Here is a 12,169-nt window from a genome sequence, read left to right as displayed (position 1 = left end):
GAGAGGGACGGCATGAGTGATGTTTTGATAGACATCATACATACATTGGGACAATTGCTAATCCACACAATTGGGGGTAATAGGCATTTGTGTTTGGAAGGGCACGTCATTTGATACATGGTTGGTAAATGCAGGCATATGTCAGCTTCACTCATGTTGGCCAGGAACAGTGCTGTCTGACATGCATACTAATTTCGTCATGCACACTGTGTGCCTTGTGGAATTTCCTACTTTGTTTTCTATGTGTCATGTACGATATTGCCTTGCACCAGGCATCAGCATGTGTCTGTGATGCTTCGGCCTACTTTACGGGGAGTGTGTGTGTGTGTGGCCGACCATGGCATGACTCTTCGGACTGACATTGGGGTTGACTTTCATCAGATTTGGCGTAGCAGTGTTTACTTTGGACATTCACCTCCATCGCCCGATGTTGTGGCGCCACACTCCATCTCGCCTACACCTTCGATGGATTCTGTCCCAATCATGCCTGCCCATGTGTCCTTCCACGGGGTGAGCTTTATAGGGGAACTAGGACCTCCTCCTGTTCCCATGGCTAGGCTGCGATTGACGGATAGTATGTTGTGCACCCTTAGGCGCAGGTCGTCCCATTGCTTACGGCAGTCTTTCACTGTGCGTGGTGTGTTGCCCACAGCACTAACCTTCTGGGCAACAAGTGCCCAGATCTCTTTTTTTTCCGTAGCACTGCTTCTCTCCTCATGTTGCTGGAGAAGACTGTGCCTGCATGCTTGTGCAATGTGTCCACAAGCATCTGGAGCTCGTCCTCATTAATTTGTTCCTTTCTCAGGCGGGCAACTCCCTTCTTCAGGGCCTTAGGCATTCTGGTCTGGTAGGAGGAAGTTTTCTGATGATCAGCACTGTCCCAGGGGTCCTGTGTGGTGAGGATGGCAATGGATTGTGCTCCTTCCCGTTCCTGTGCGATGACGCTATTTCCGGTTCTGCTTAATAGCGGTGACCGTAAATAGAGGTGTCCATTAATTAGGGTCACCGCTATTTACGGTCACCACTAATGACGGGTTGGACTATGTCGGTAGTGTTATCTGCGCTACGCTTGATGCCGGTAAGGGCTTTTTGGGAGCCTTTTGCGGCATGGCGCTAGATACCTTACCTACATGGCATAAAGCTCGTGCCCACAAAGTCGTAATAGTCCTCTATTAGCGGACACGCTATTTGCGTCATGCCGGTAAGGGACGTTACTTACCTCCAAACTCGGAATGACCCCCATAGAGTTGGAAGTGCAGTGAAAGGGTACCGCCTAACTCGTAATGATGCTGTATGCACTTACAGAATGACTAATTCACCACAAATATAAGGGCTATTATCGCACCAACATATACAAGCTCATGTTCCACAAATTTGAAATTTGACGGATTAGAGCCGTTATGCGTTTACACGCACGGCTCCCTGCTGCCAAATGTTTGTCATTTGCATGGCAGAGTGCAAAATTGCAGGGCAAAAGGCAGGATAAAAGTGCATGGAAAGTGGCTCTCACAATTACAATGATATGCTGCCCGACATGTGAGCATGTCGGGCAGGGTTTAATTTCAGTTGTGAACACTGCCTGTCGTGCAAGCATGGCAGGCAGCATGTACAATGGATCCCTATGTGGCCCACCAGCTTTATGCCATAGGGATTTCCAGCATTTGCACCAGCATGAAAAGCCATGCTGGAGCAAATGCTGAAGCATTTGTATAGCGGTGAGGAAGGGAGACCGTGGAACGCAAGTCTGAATGATTGGCGTAACATCCTTATGCAGGGCTTTTACATCATTCATTTACATTGCATGCTCATGGAACAGGAGCTTCTCACATAGAAAGGCTTGTGTAGGGAGATAAAACTAAGGGTCAGTCCTCAAAACATTATATTCAAACAGGGAACTGGGCTTGAATAAAAAGGTCTCGATAGCGTTGGTCATGTTTGGCATAACGGTGGAAAACCATGCTTAATTGGACCCAGCTGCCTTCGCTTCAGTTTACCTCTTTAGGGGAGAACAAGGGAAGACTTCAAATGGTATGGTGGACCCACACAAGCCCAAGGAAAGAAGATGATTAAGGACTTGATGTGCAAAAGAAAACTCCTTGAAGGGCATGCAAGTGGAGTTGGTAGATGTCTTCAAATAGGGTTGCTTCCATAAGGGAAGGGGCAGAGCTTACGAAATGTGCACTTGAACGAATGAAAAAGGGTCACATACCAGTTTTCAGAAAGAAAGCTTTCTTTCTTAGTTCATTGTAATTTTGCAACATCTATGGGAGGCTCCTTTCACTTCAACAGGTAAAGAAAAAGTTTCTGATTCGCATCTGCTAGATGGAAATCTGTCACCTCTCAAAATTCCACTGACTCACTGTTGCAGGGTCATCATTCTTCTTATCCAGGCCATGTTATATTTCTTTTCAGTAACAATGCCTTGCCTGGATTCTATAAAGACCCTTTACCAACAGCATATGGCTTGTCAGTATCACCAATTTTTCAGAGCTGGGAGAAGGATGAAAGACAGGTGCGATATCCCTGTGTGGTTTCCTGAGTTCCCTTGTTGGTGTTTGGGAATTTTCTAAACAGTGGATTTTAATAGCAGATTTGTGTTTAATGTTACAGGAGGGAGATTTCTAGCAGGAAGCGTGTCTGAGTTTTGGAAACACCATTTTTTATGGCCTTTGAGGTTGTCGCATATTTTTGGTTTGTTTTGGACTTTGTTTGGGGCAGTTGCGAAGGATGGATCAACTTTGGCTTTTTTTGTTAAGAGATGGGGTGTAGTTCTCAGACGATTCACGAGATTTGTTAAGGAAAATATCAAGAAGGACAGGGTGAATTCTACTCTCTCGCCCTGTTGTGTTTTTTGCAAGATGGAGGGGAATGGAGAAGTTACATCAAGGTTTTTTGGAGTGGGTTGGGCTTCCTGTCTGCCGGTGGATATTGGAATTGTCCCATTGATGATTCCAATATGATATGATATGATATGGCATTTATAACGCGCCTATACACAAGTGTTTCAAGGCGCCACGAGGCAAGGGAGGGGGAACAGAGGGAAGACAGACAACGATCTTACTAGGCCAGGTTTCATTCAGATCGTGCAAGTGCATGGAAAGGGGGAAGGGGAAAAGTGCGTGGGGGAAAGGGGAGGGGAAAGTGCAGTACATGGGATAATAGAATAAATAAGATAAATAAATAAAAATATGGCCAGCTGATGACAAGTGCAAGGTAAGTGCAGACATAAGTGCTGGTAGGGGGACTGTAGGGATGCAGAAAAACAGTCCCCAGGTGCGGGGGTTGCCAGGGAGGCAGTGCAGGTGTGCAACTGGCGGGGCCTGGGCCTAAGATCAGAAGGGTGGCCAGGTAACCAGTGCAGTTTCAGTTACAGCCAGGAATTCAGCAGGGGAGAGGGGGGAAAAAGCAGAAGCAAAGAGGAAGGTTTTAAGGTGCTTCTGGAACAGGAGATGGTTATTCTCAAGTTTCAGGGAGGCAGGGAGGCTGTTCCAGAGAAGGCCCCAGCCGAGGAAAGAGATGTACCACCAACTTGTTGCTTGGAGAAGCGATTGACCCTGAGGGAGTTGGAGGCGGATGAGTGAAGAGCTCGAGAAGGAAGATATTTAGGAAGAGAGAGTTGAAGGTATTAAGGTCCCAGGGCCCAGAAGGCCTTGTGGACAATGCAGAGGGTTTTGAACTTATTCCTTGCAGCCACTGGGAGCCAGTGCAGAGATTTCAGTCCTGGAGAGATACGATTCCTGGGTTTGAGGACGAGGACAAGTCTCGCAGTCCTGTTCTGGATGAGTTGCAGAGGGCGGAGAGTAGAAGCAGGTAGATTTAGAAAGAGGATGCTGCAATAGTCCAGCCTAGAGAGAACCAAAGCTCTGGAGACAATGAGCTTCTGAGGGAAGAAGAGGAAAGGAAGAATACCGCTGAGGAGGTGCAGAAGGTAGTGTAACTTCTTAGAGACGTCAGAGATGTGGGGAGAGAAGGAGAGGGTGGAGTTGAAGATGACCTCAAGGTTTTTAGCCTTGGAGGTGGGAGCAGGAAAAGGGCCAAGAGAGGCCGGCCAGAGAGTGGCAGGAAAGGGGGGAGCGGGTGTGCCGATGAGGAGAATGTCAGTCTTGCTGGCATTAAGGCAGAGATCATTGGCGGCACACCACTCCTGAATAGCAGACAGACAGTCAGAGATGAGGGAAGGAGAGGCCGAGGGTAGCCTGAAAATGAGCTGGGTATCATCCTCATAGCACTGAAAGTTGGGACAGAGAGTGGCAATGCTGTGGGCAAGGAGTGCCAGGTATTGGTTGAACAGCCAGGGAGAGAGGTTTGATCCCTGGAGGACACCACAGGTAGAAAAAAAGATGTCGGAGAGGAAGGACCCAAGTTGGACCTGGGAGGGTCAATCAGAGAGTAAAGAAGCCAGCCATGTCAGGGCCTGACCGGTGAAACCCAGGTTATTCTAGGCTGAAAAGCCACGCCACTTCTTGATCATCCGAGGTGTTCTTGGTCTGCCATCTTGAGGGGTAGTACATGAATTGTTCCTTGAGCAATCCCCCTCTTCTAGAAACTCTTCTCACTTCCATATCTTTCCTGCGTTGCTCCAACTTTGATTGTATTATCAGCTCGCTGCTCTTGAAATGGAGCCAAACAAATGTTATATCCTGATGCCTTGGATGCATGAGTGTATGATGTCACTGAGAGAATGCTGAGTGTGTGTCCGGAATGTTTAGGTGTGAACTTGGTTCCAGCCCAGGCAGTTGCAGATGTAAGCCTGGGTGGTGGATGTGATGCTGGAAATGCATTGGGCCTACATATCCTCGTCCTTTCTGCCTTCATCATGTGTGTTCTGTGTTATTTTCTACACAGACGTCCATGTTGCACTTCTGGCAGTGCAGCTCTTCCTCTGTCTGGTTTGGTGAACAGACCCTTGGGATGCCCTTATGGTGCCCATGGGTGGGGTACAACCCTGTATTCCTAGTGTATGTTTTTGGGCACCTGTGTGTGGCCCACAGAGCAGGGTATGGGCTGGTGGCAGCTCCATGCTGAATTTGACAGTTGCTCTGAGTATCCTCCATTTTGGGATACCCAGGCCCTTTCATTGGAATCAGTTGATTCCTGATAGGAGACAAACTGGCCCCTGTGGCCTCTTGCTTTCTATTGCCTGTTACCTTGTTTTCCCAAAGTCGTGGGAAGCCCTGACTCTGTTCCTTCCCCTGACTGGCTGTTGGGTGGAAGTTCCATATATGGTATTGTGGGGAAGTCCAGGCCAGACAGGCTGGAGCCTGCCCAGTGATTGCATGTTGTGGGTACACCCTTGGGGTGGGACCTGGGTGAATGGAGCGTGTGACCAATATACACTGCATGTTATGGGTGTCTGGCTTCTGGTATGTGACACAAAGACTGAGACAGCCCTGCCCGAAACTGGTATGAATTGAGTGTGGAGTGCTGAATGGCTGGGTACTTGTCCCAATGCACATTCCTTGTTGTGAGTGTCTGGAGGGATGACAATGGCCTGAATGCACTGTGAGCCTGATTGGCTGCCTGCCTACCTGAATGCCCTTCTGAAGGATTGGTTGCCTGAGTGTGACCCAGCAGAGTGAATGGGAAACAAACCAATACATCTGGGGACCTCTCACTGATGTTAATTGTTCAGAAGCTGAAGTTGATACTTGATGCTGATCCTTGAAGCCCAGTTGGAAGAAGAAGACTTGCTTCTGTATTTGCTTCGACCCAATCCAAAAGCTGTCGAGTTTGTCGAAGACTGATCCGAGAGAGGACCTGGAAAGGAAACCTCTCCACAAGCTACACGGGGAACATCGTGCAGACCGCTAAACCTTCGTTGAAGCGCCCTGGAAGCCAGCCTTCGAAAGACTATCGACCGGAGACGGGGATCGCCAAGGAATCCGAAGAGAAGTAACCGGACATCCGTCCATTGCCATCGACCAGGGTTCGGAGCATCGCTGTAACCACTATAAGCCTGTCGTAGCTATGTTGCCCAGCAACAGGGACTGCTTGACGCCGTGCTGCCGATGTCTGGAGCCGCAACGCTCCATTGCCTAAGACATTTGAATCCAAGGACTCGCCCACCAGCACCGCCGACTGCTTTGTCCCGCCGGAGAAAGTCGAGGCCGCCAACGGGTTGAGGAGAATACGCTGGTGGGTCTCCTGCCACCTGAAGACCACAAAGATGCTGATGACTTGACGCCCTTGCTGATGCCGCAAAAAGATGCTGACTCTTTGCGGCAACAAACTATTGTCATCAAGGTTCACTGCATGCCTCTTATTCGCAGGACGACCCACCTTTTTAGAGGGAACCAAGACTCATATAAACAATATATGGACGTGGCTTGTATTATATCTTTATTTACAGGTTACCAATTGTTTTAACCAACCTGCTTTCTTCCTATGTCTATTGTTGGTTCACTTATTAACTGATTTGTATGACATTTGAGCTGAGTACAGTTGATGCATTTTAATGGAATCAAAGAACCTTAAAAGGTTCAGGGATTTTAAGAAAAGAGAGAATGTGTCTTGGATTAAATTAGTGAGTGCTGCACATATGAACATGATGGGGTGGATTGATGAATACAAAGTGAAAAACATTTGTTGAATTGTCCCACCTTTTGTTTTTTGAGCATTTTTCTGATGCCTTTTCACCAGAGCTGCATCAGTATGTTGCTGACCAGAACATTTTAGATCCAATTAAGCTGGCCAGGCTGACCGACAAGTGGGTCTCCCACTGGGTGTCCACTAAGGAACCCAGTGTGAAGGACAAGGACAAAGAAAAGCGGGCCTCTCAGAAGTCTGAGGAGGCCCAAAAGCAGCCACAATCGGATACACCAAAACAATCCTCTTCTAAGACCCAAATATCTAGCTGGGACAAGTCCTATGTGGGTGGGAGCAAGAGTAGTGGATCTCCTGCTGCAAAGCAGGCTCCCAGTGGCTCCAGTACCGTACCCCGCATTCCTGCCACTTGTTTGGACTTGGGGCTCTGGACCACAAGAAGGATGACCCCAAGTGTAAAGGTAAGGCATTTGGAGTCCAGGCTGTCAGCCTGACCTACCCTTACCCCATGCCTGAGCTGGATGCCACCGTCCTCCCCTCCTCTACAGGAATCACCTTCGGTGCTCCTGTAGAGAATTCCCTAGTGTCCCTTGGGGCCTGCGACCAGTACGCAGAAGTAATGGCGACAATCCCTCAGAACACCCATAGGTTTTTGAGACGTGTCCTCTTTAATGGCCTGCCTTCTACTGGTGTGGGAGACACTGGGGCAAGCTTGACAGTGGTGGACAGGAACCTGCTCAGGCCAGAGGACTATGTAGGTGCTCCTCTGATAACCACCAGGTTAGCTGGTGGGCATCCTAAATTGCCTCCTGTAGCCCTAGTCACTATTATAATTGGAGACAAGACAGCAAAGCTTCCTGTCCTGGTTCAGGACAATGTACCTTCTAACATTTTGTTAGGCAATGATCTAGTGGAGTTGGGGTTGATCGCTGATGGTCTCCCTCTGACTGCTTCTGCAGTCAATAGGTCCCAGGTACCACCGGGTCTGACTGCCAATCAGGTACCCAAGCCAAAGGGGCGACCCAAGGCAAGAAGACGGAAGAGTAAGAAGGCCACCTCTGCGGAGGGGGTTCCTTCTCTTCCTGATGCTTCAGCAGCACCCACTGTGATTCATGCTCTGGACGGGCTGGGTCCAGTGGTGAACCCAAACTCAACTACTGAGGGAGAAGAGGCAGAAGACCCTCTTGCAGGAGAGGTGCTCAACCCAGAGGACCACCCTGACCTTCAATGACTGCTGGCTGAAGAGGGACCCTCTAGGGGAGAGTGCCACCTCGAGGGTCTGAGGAAAGAGGCCCTGCCCCAGGCACATGGAGAAGTGCCTAGGTCTTTCTGGATTTATTGGGAGGGAGAGCCCACTAACCCTGAACCTGGTGCCTTCAAGAGGTTGTGGTACCCCAGGTTTGCAGGCCCCTCCTACTGCAGTTGCCGCATGAGGTGCCTTTTGCTGGTCATCTTGGGACCAAAAAGACAAAGCAAAGGGCCTCTGCCAATTTCTACTGGCCCCAGATGGAAGTAGAAGTGGAGTCCCACTGCAGGACCTGCCCCACTTGTCAATTGTCTGGCAAGACTGGAGCAGTGTCATTGCCCCACTGCAGCCATTGCCAGTGGTTGGCACACCATTTGAGAGGGTGGGCATTAACATTGTTGGTCCCCTTACCCTCCCACTGCAGGTGGACATCGGTTCATCCTGGCATTGGTATATCACGCCACCAGGTACCCTGAGGCTATACCCCCTCGGGCTGTTACTGCCAAGGTGGTTGCCAGGGCGATCCTGCGCATTTCTTTACCAGGTTTGAATTCCCTAAGGGGGTTGTTTCTGACAGAGGATCCAACTTCATGTCGAGTTACATAAAAACGATGTGGAAAGAGTGTGGAGTAACCTACAAGTTCTTCACCTCCTACCATCCCCAGACCAATGGTCTGGTTGAAAGATTTAACAAAACTCTCAAGGGCATGCTGGGTGCTTTGAAAGATCCCCTAAGGAGGAAATGGGATCTCCTCCTGCCATGCCTGCTGTTGGCTTACAGAGAAGTACCTCAAGAGGGTGTTGGTTTCAGCCCCTTTGAGTTGCTCTTTGGACATCCCGTGAGGGCTCCCCTTACCTTGATCAGAGAAGGTTTGGAAATCACCCCTCCAGGTCCTGCCAAGCAAGTGGGGGACTATGTGTTAGGCCTCAGGCGGAGGATGACACAGATGATTGGCCAAGCGACAGCGATCCTTAAGGCAAGCCAGGGATTGAACAAATACTGGCATGACCTTAAAGCATCACAAGTGGAATGGACTCCAGGTCAGGAGATCCTTGTGATGGAGCCTACCAAGCCCCGAGCTTTGGCAGGTAAGAGGACTGGACCCTTCAGGATCATCTCCAAGATGGGCAAAGTCAATTATCTAATTGACATAGGAGTCCTGGGGGTAACCCCTAAGGTATTCCACATCAACAGGCTCAAGACTTTCCAAAAGCGAGCAGAAGTCTCATGCCTCTTGCTGGTTAGAGAGCAAGAAGAGGATGAGAGTGAGCCCCTTCCTGATTTGTTGCACAGCAACCCTCAGGATGGATCAGTGGAGGGAGTGCATCTCTCTCCAGATCGGACTGCAGAGCAGCAGAGGGCTTGCAGGGCTTTGCTCCAGCATTATGCGCCTCTGTACTCGCTGACACCAGGCCTCATCACATGGCGCAGGCACGAAATTGACACTGGTGACAGCGTACCTGTCAAAAGCAGATGCCAGAGGATGTCAGACACTGTGAAGAACCACATCAAGGCTGAGGTCACCAAGATGTTGGACCTGGGTGTTATTGAACCCTCAACCAATCCCTGGTCCAGTCCAGTGGTCCTTGTTCTCAGGATTTTGTCCACACAGAATCGCCAAGGATTGGCGATTCTGTGTGGACTACAGAGGGGTCAATGCCGTCACCAAAACTGACGCGCACCCATTGCCCAGGACTGATGAGTTTGCGGACACCATAGATGCTGCCAAATTTGTGAGCACCTTTGACCTTACCGCAAGCTGTTGGCAATTAGCTCTGAAGGACCATGCCAAGGAAAAGACTGCATTCTCAAAACTTGACGGGCTCTACCAGTTTAGAGTCATGCCTTTTTGGTTGAAAAATGCACCCGCCACCTTCCAGAGAATAGTCACCCATGCGCTCAGTGGGCTGGAGACCTTTTGTGTGGCCTACCTAGATGACATTGCTGTCTACAGTTCCACCTGGGAAGAGCATTTGACTCATTTGTATAAGGTGTTGCAGGCCTTGAAAAGGGCTAACCTCACTATCAAGGCCACCAACTGCCAGATAGCTCAGGGGAAAGTCACTTATCTTGGGCATGAGGTAGGAGGGGGTCGAATCCAACCTCTCCCCAATAAGGTACAGGATGTACATGACGGAGAGACTCCCACTACTCAAACCCAGGTGAGAGCCTTTTTGGGCCTCACTGGTTATTATCGCATCTTCATGGCGGACTATGGAACCATAGCCGTCCCTCTGAGAGCTCTGACTTTGCCCAAACAACTGAGGATGATTAACTGGACCAAAGACTGTCAGAAGGCCTTTATTAACTTGAAGGAAAGTCTGTGTAGGGCACCTGTATTGTGTGCACCTGACTACAGCAAACCCTTTATCGTCCAGACGGATGCCTGCGACACCGGAATTGGAGCTGTCTTGTCCGAGTTAGATGACAAAGGGAGGGGACATCCGATCATATTCATCAGTAGACAACTGTCATGATTCCTGCCCCTCATGTCCCCAACCCTCCAAGATGTCAGGCTGGAGCCAGGCCACAATCACCCACATGGCCCTCAAGGGCCTCTCCATCTCTCCAAAGACCCACTTGGAGTCAGACTTGGTGCTCGTGGCACCAGACTCACTCACTCCCATAGGATAACATTGGGGATTGGATTTGTAGTGCATTGATGGGGACAAGATGGATGCCCCCACATATTTCGGTTCCCAGAACTGCATGTGCGGTCTAGTCTTTTGGGTATGGTTCAGCCCAGAGACACCTGGGATATCCAGAGACTATTTAAGCCACACCCAGGCTGAGAAACATGCTTTGCGTTTTCTGCACCTTGAGCGTGACACTCACTGTGTTCAGATCGGTCTCCAGTAGGCCTGCATCTTTCTTCTGCGCTCAGGTCCTGCAAGAACAAGAACACTGTTAGGAACAGCCTTACCTTGCGGCGCTTCTGCCCATCATTCATCGCTCCTTCTGTTCTGCTGGCATCTTCAGCGCTGTCATTCCCATCCCAGCACGCCGCTTCCTGAGGAAAAGGGAAAAGAACAGAAAAAAAGGCATTAGTATGCATTCTGCAAATCTTCGCTTATTTTTAAATACTGTACGAGCTTCAAACGCTTACCTGAATCCCAGCCGCTCTGGGGGAACTCTGTCTCCGGAACTTCTCATCCATCTGCAACAGGGAAAAGACACTCCAGGTTAGCGTGAAAACATCTAGAGGCGCTGCATACCACGCTTACCCACCGCATTTGTTCTTCATAACCGGCATCCACGCTAAAAACGTCGTGGCACCTAAAAGACACAGAAAAAGAACTCAGTTCAATGCAAATACGATAGGGGTGAATTGCGCATCGCGCTCTCACTCACCTTCAGCGCTACTCATCTCAGCAGCACGCCACCATCCCCGGACGCCGGCCATCATCTAAGAAAGGAAAGGAACGAAGTTAGAGAACTGTTCAAAAGACTCATTATACCTGTCAGACTCTTTCCAGTGAAGTAACTAGGCAGCAACGAGCCTGCATCAATCAACGCGCACCTGTGCTGAAAGCAGGATGGAGAGCACAGTATCCAAGAAAACAAGGTGAGCTGTGGATCAAAGGGAAGGGTTGGACCCTGGGGAAGAAGGGGTTCAAGCACGCAGAGACAATAGGGAGTCAAACTCTACCAATCCTGTGTTTCAGGCCCAGTCTCCAGTCGAATAGCCTCCAGGGAAGGGTTCGAGGTCATAAGAGGTCAGAACAGGCTGAGTGATGTCCCCGTGGATACCAGGTGAGCGTTACAACAACTCAAGGGTACAGCGTAATATGGATTGTCTTTCCAGGAGGTATGTTGACCGTCTGGATGAGGGTGTCAATCTCGTGGCAGATTAGACCTTGCTAACCTCAGCATGGGGGTGTGGGGGCACTGTGATGCTGGAAATGTATTGGAGGGACAGGGCCTCCATCTCCTTGTCCTTTATGCCTTTATCATGTGTGTTCTGTGTTATTTTCTACACAGGGGTCCATGTGGGACTCCTGGCAGTGCAGCTCTTCCTCTGTTTGGTTTGGTGAACAGACCCTTGGGATACTGTTATGGCACCCATGGGTGAGGGTACAACCCTGTACTCCTAGTGTATGTGCTGGTGGCAGCTCCATGCTGAATTTGACAGGTGCTCTGAGTATCCTCCATTTAGGGATGCCGGCATTGCCATTTGAATCAGTTGATTCCTGATAGGAGACGAGATTGCCCCTGTCGCCTCTTGCTTTCTATTGCCTGTTACCTTGTTTTCCCAAGGTCCTGGGAAGGCCTGACTCTATCCCTTCCCCTGACTGGCTGTTTGGTGGAAGTTCCATATATGGTATTGTGGGGAAGTCCAGGCCAGACTAGCAGGAGCCTTCCCAGTCACTGTATGTTGT

The sequence above is a fragment of the Ambystoma mexicanum genome, chromosome 10, assembly GCF_040938575.1.
Source record: "Ambystoma mexicanum isolate Mex_15411 chromosome 10, UKY_AmexF1_1, whole genome shotgun sequence".
Taxonomy (NCBI): Eukaryota; Metazoa; Chordata; class Amphibia; order Caudata; family Ambystomatidae; genus Ambystoma; species Ambystoma mexicanum.
Note: the sequence above shows the minus strand (reverse complement) of the source record.